This window comes from Triticum aestivum, chromosome 5D (assembly GCF_018294505.1).
Source record: "Triticum aestivum cultivar Chinese Spring chromosome 5D, IWGSC CS RefSeq v2.1, whole genome shotgun sequence".
NCBI classification, from domain to species: Eukaryota; Viridiplantae; Streptophyta; class Magnoliopsida; order Poales; family Poaceae; genus Triticum; species Triticum aestivum.
The window spans coordinates 426,926,018-426,932,017 of record NC_057808.1 but is presented as its reverse complement, the minus strand read 5'-3'; positions in this window follow the sequence as shown (position 1 = coordinate 426,932,017).

Sequence of the window (6,000 nt, the reverse complement as noted above, 5' to 3'; positions counted from 1 at the left end):
CATAAGACTGCTCTCACGCGCCACCTCTTATAGTGGATACCCTCAAACATAGGAGGTCTCATGAAAGCAGCAAAAACACTCGGGGTAAATTGCCTATAATAAGGTTTTTGGATTGTTGAAAATATGAGCAATTTACCGAATGATTTTATTAACAGAAATACTAGATAAAGCATGACCAGAATAGTAGTGATAAAACAAGCCATGCGATTTGACAAAGAGAAGGTAAACAACATCTTCATATATGAACTGTAACTAAACATATCTAGAGCAGACAATATAGCAAATTGCATATATGAAATAGAGTCTAACATATCTAGGGCAAATACTAGAACAAGGAACTGTAGCAGGACCTCTAATGGAAAGGAGAAGAACACGTACGGGACAGCAGCAGCAGAAGCGCTGGACTTGGGGTCGGTATCCTCGCCTGCCATGTCGTCGAGGAGGAAGTCGTCGTCGGCGACCGGATCGTCCGTGATGAAGCAGCCAGTAGTCACGCTGAGCGCTCCCCAAAAACCTTATCACCCTTCCCCCGTACAAGACTCAAAAGGTGCGGTTTCGGAGGCCTACTGTCCCGACGTGCGGTGCACGCCGCAAGCCGGCATGACGTTCTGGTGCGTCTCTCTGGGAGGAGCGACCTCCCTTTTATAGGCACAAGAGAAGGAGGCGAGAGGGCAGCGACGGGAGGCGAAACGAAGAGACTTCGGCTCGGCTCATTCCCGCAACCCGCGGCACGGCGGGCGGCGGAGGAGCGCGCGTGGATGTCTCTCTTGTTCTCATGCTCATACAAGTGGGGAAAGAACCTGCCTTATAAAGAGGTCCAACTCCCTCTAAACTAGTAATGTGGGACTAAACTTTAGTTCCACCTCTTGCCTTGCACAAATGGGCTGCGTGGTCCTCTAGGATTTATTAGGAATTTCTAAAACTGCTATTGGGCTAGGTCTAAAATAGACAAAATTCCAGCATCTCTCCCTCTTCCGCTTTCTTCTTTTTCCTTCTTCCACGCGGTCAACGGTGATTCATAGGCAGTGGATGAGGTCCAGGAGGTAGATAGGGCCTAAGGTAAATGACGTGCAAAAGCAATTTGATAGAGCCTCACCGAGGGCTCCTAGGCTCTAAGTGCGAGTAAGGATTCACGAAAGTAGGCAAAATTCATCTTTCACGGGCCACAGTTCGGGTAATTCTTCGTCTGAATTGATTCTTTTTCTATTTGTTTTCCTTGTGGCTTGATGGCATGGTCTGCGACGTAACTGTTCATCGGAATCGGTGACAGCCATGTATGTGGTTATGTAGGTCATGTTACTCATGTTGTGATGCTCCGTCTATGGTGAGGATGGAGGAGAAGAGTGCGGCCGTGGATGGGGACGACGGGTAGTAGCACGGAAGTGTCTCAGGACAATGAGAAATCAAAGAAAAGTCGTCGGATTCTCGCCGGAGTCTCGCATAGCAGTGTGGTTGTACTAGCTTGTGTACGTGCCCCGCGGTCGTATACATTGGTACCACGTGACAGTGATTGCACTAATGGCTCGGGCAGGCATCCGCTTGCGATTCCCGTTGACACCGACCGCCGTATCAGTGTCCAAATCATGCGATCTTTAGCTTGAACAAATTTGCGACAACGATTTCTTTTCTAAGTAGAAAAATGAACACGTGGGATTGTTTGTCGTACTATATTATACTCGAATGGGATTGGCATTTGATTTCGGGGTTCGGGACGAAGTTTTGGATTAGGGTAGAATCGAGGAGGTGCTACGACGATTGCAAGTTTTCCCAGAAAAGAAAAAAGAAAAAAAAGGAAGAGGCCGGCCGAAGTAAAAGCTTAGCACAGGGATATGCGTGAAGCGTGGCGGTCTGATCCACCAGATGCGTGCGCCGGTGAGGCTCCATTGATCGGTCCATGAAACGACGCTGCGGGCCGTCCATCTGTGCCGCTCTCGGACCACACTTGGAGCAGACGACAGACATCGACTGCTATGGACGTGCTGCGATACGCTGGCCCTGTGCGCAAAAGAAATCTACAAGATCGCTATGTGCTGCTGCTGCTATTACCAGAGGAGTACAATGTAGCACATATACATACATACATACATACATACATACAGGGAATAAACAAACAAAAACAATGGCCGGAAGCGGAAGAGGGTGCTCGTAGAGAAACTGGAATTCTCTTATCACGGGAGGACACATGACATGCACGTTCCACACACTACACGCACGCACGCACGCACGCATCCACCACGGATTGATAGACGAGGAAGAAAAATACTAGCACAAATCACGTCCGCCATCGTCGTCGGAAGCAGACTGCAACACAGGTTACGTGCGGAGGCGTGCCACCTTTGAGTGGCACCATTTGGAGAACTCAGACGGCTTATCAGACCGGCCGGGGCCGTAGACGTCCCGATCGGTCCGGTAAGATACGCCGCTCGCATTGCATGTGCGCCGGACGTATCGGCACCACCCGCCGGCTAGCAATCAATGCGACAGGGCGCGAGGCCGTTCGCCGTTAACTGAGTACTACTACATTCCCAGCTGGCTTACTGGCTGAGGCTTAATAATCAAATCAAACAGAGTTGCGTGCGGCTAATAGATTCTCTTTGATCGCTCGATTAGGAATATATAGCTGCTGGATGATTGGCACAGTACGTTGCTCCTTCGTGCTCGCATGTACTACTGTATTTTCCAAGTTCTTGTCCGGCGGCTATCGATCGCGTGCTATAATAGTTGTAGTAGCGGTACTCACAACGCAAGAGCTTTGTCAACCAATTAATTATGATAGAACGCGACCGACCATTGGAGTGCTCAAGAGCTGTTTTTGGCGCCTACTCGGTCTTGTCCAAGAAAAACTTCACTCGGCAGATAGGGTTCATGCATACATATCGTTGTATGCTCTGACCGTGCATACATGAGTTTTACGACTTACTCGTTTGTCTCATGCCAATTCTGGCCTGCGACTAGCCAGAATGTGCACTCCAATGGAATGGGTGTGTGATCGTCTGTTGCCATTACATCAGCATATATATATGCGCTCTACTGGCACAAGGATATTTTCCGCGCGGAAATGTGTGTGTGACTAGACGTGGAAACTCATCCGGAGAGCGCCACGTACGCGTCGACGCCAATAATCTTTCTTTGGGCGAGCGAGACTTAATTATCTCCACTTCCACAGCCATCGTCAATCTGATCTGATCCCCGGCGGTTGGAAGCTAGCTTTGCGATCGGGGAGGACGGTGACTTTGCCTCCCTTGGTCCGTGCCGGCTTCCAGAGCACCCAAAGGCCGCATTCTTCTTTCAGTGAACCAGCGCGCTCCTGCCCGATGAGGTGAGCCAAATCGTCGCGTCGCGGCTGGTATCCGCGACGTCTCGTCCGCGTTTGTTTGTTTGTTTGTCCCGACGTCTTCCGGCCCGTCCCCGTCAGTGCTTGCACTACCCGGTCGGTAGCACCCCGTATGTGGAGTTCAAAACTCGGGAGACTTTCGCCGTGAGCCGTTGTATTTGGACGTGTGATTTGACCGGAGGATGGATGGATCGCTATCTCTAAAACTTGGCCTATCCAGGCAAGAGCTACTCCCAGCCTGCTAAGGCCCTGTTTGTTTGGGCTGCGGCTGAATGAGAAGCGGCCGTAGCTGGTAGAAGCTGAGAAGCAGGTTGGAGCTGGTAAAAGCTGAGAAGAGCAAAAAGTCTGTTTGGTAACTTTTTTAGGACGGCTGGTGAGGCTGTAGGTGGTAATGAAAGTCTATAATGCCCCTGAATGTTGAAGATATTATTTCAACACTGATTTATTTGATTTGAGTTGTATATTAGCACAAACATCATGCTGACCACCTAATTTAGCCGAAATTTTTGTAGTGCCGAGTATCTATCACTTAAATTTTTCATTAAATATGCAAAGACATACATACATTCACTCTATGAACAAATTGTCAAATTCCCATGTTGTCAATTTGTTCATTAGCATTACACATACACAACAATTTTTCAAATTTGTTCATAGCATTCATACACGAAGTAAACAACAAGCGTGCCTTCTACGATACAAATAAAAGACAAGCATATCACAAACTACCAAGCTTTTAACACATCAAGCAGTAGTGTTCATCGGCGAGGAGCCTCGGCAGTGTTGTGGTTGACCACGGCCAGAGGGAGGCGCTGTCGTCGGGAAGGTTGAGGTTGAATCCGGCCGATGGCGTGGTCAAGGCAGCAGTGGGGGGAGAGGCAGCGCCGGATCTGGCCGGCGGTGTCGCTGAAGCAGCAGTCACGAGGGAGGCAGCTTCGGATCTGGTCGGCGGAGGCGACGAAGCAGCAGTCACGGGGAGACAACGTCGGATCCGGCCAGTGGCGTGCCCACAGATGGCGGGGAGGAGGCCGAGAGCGACCTCCGGGAGTGCGGAGGAAGGGAGGGGAGGTCTTGCTAGCTGGGGGATTAGCTCCGGCCGCTGGGGTGGCCGGAGATGGCGGTGGCGGCGGCCCCAAACCCTAGCGGCGCCTCGTTTGTTCTTCCTCTCCTTAGCTCGGGGGCGTGTGCGATGGAAAATTTTGAAGGGGCACAAGGTATAAGTCTCGGTGGCATTTTTTATCTGTATCACATCTCTTATTCATGAACAGAGGGAGGATATACTATCCTAAAAAAAAGGAGCAGAGGTGCATGGGAACGAACTGAGCCCATGGTTTGCATCTCGCTTCTGGCGGCTGCATCATGCACGTTCGTCTCGCCGTCCAATCATTCGTGGCGGCGGCCGCGGGATTGCCGTGTGCGTGCCGCCGCGTACGTTTTTGTTGAGGTCGAAAACCTCGCATGCATGGACGTCGCGGTAACGTGAACGTCCCGCGGCCATGGGTCTGGCTTGGGCTTGGGAAGGTCAACCGGATTAAGGGCAGTAGTGTTTGACAAACTGGCCTGTGCTGGATTGATGTAGAAGTGGCCAACTTGGCTTCTCTTCTCCGCCGTTGGACTTGGACCTGGGCACGGCCGTGCGGCACAGTCTGGCACACCGAGACCAGCAGTGCACACCTGAGACAGACCTGGGGCTGGCACTGTTGCCGCCGGGAGAGGAGGCGTGCTTCACGCGGTTCCATCCGCCTCAGTGCATGAAAACTAAAAAGTAAAAGTACGAAAGCACACTACTAGAAAAAGGGCTATAGATGATATGGACACTAATGACGCACCAGACATGTGGTACGCCACTACTATATAGTAATGGCGCGTGCGCCATTAGTGTCCAAATACTAATAGCGCACCACATCCACGGTGCGCCATTAGTAACAATTTTTTTTATTTATTTTTTCAAAAATAGTAATGGCGCATCAGGGGATAGTGCGCCATTACTAGTTAAACTAGTAATGGCGCACCACATCCACGGTGCGCCACTAGTAATTTTTTTCAAATTTTTTATTTTTTTTCAAAACTAGTAATGGCGCACCAGGGGATAGTGCACCATTACTAGTTAAACTAGTAATGGCGCACCACATCCACGGTGCGCCACTAGTAGATTTTTAAAAAAAAATTCAATTTTTTTTATTTTTTTTCAAAACTAGTAATGGCGCACCACTCCCACGGTGCGCCATTACTAACTTGACCCAAAAATTCCACCGAATGCACCCCCCCTAACCGCGTTTTCAGTTTTAAAAAAAATAAAATAAAATAATGGAAATGTCAAAAAAATAAAAGAAAATAAGTTTCCCATGTGATATGTGGTCTAGTTGTTGGGAAAATTTACAAATATGAATTTCAACTTTATTTGCAAAATCTCTCTGAAATTTATAAAATGGGCATAACTTTTGCATACGAACTCGGATTAAAAAGTTTTTAATATGAAAAATCATCTACTCAAAAAGTTACATCCGAATTTAACAGAACCCCGTTAAACATTTTCAAAATCCTCAAAAACCTAACAGAAAAAAAGTTACTGGGCTTTCAAGATCTAGAGGCAAAAAAATTGAAAAAATTTCAAACTTACTAGTGGCGCACCGTTTGCTAGGTGCACCACTAGTAACAGAAAAAAA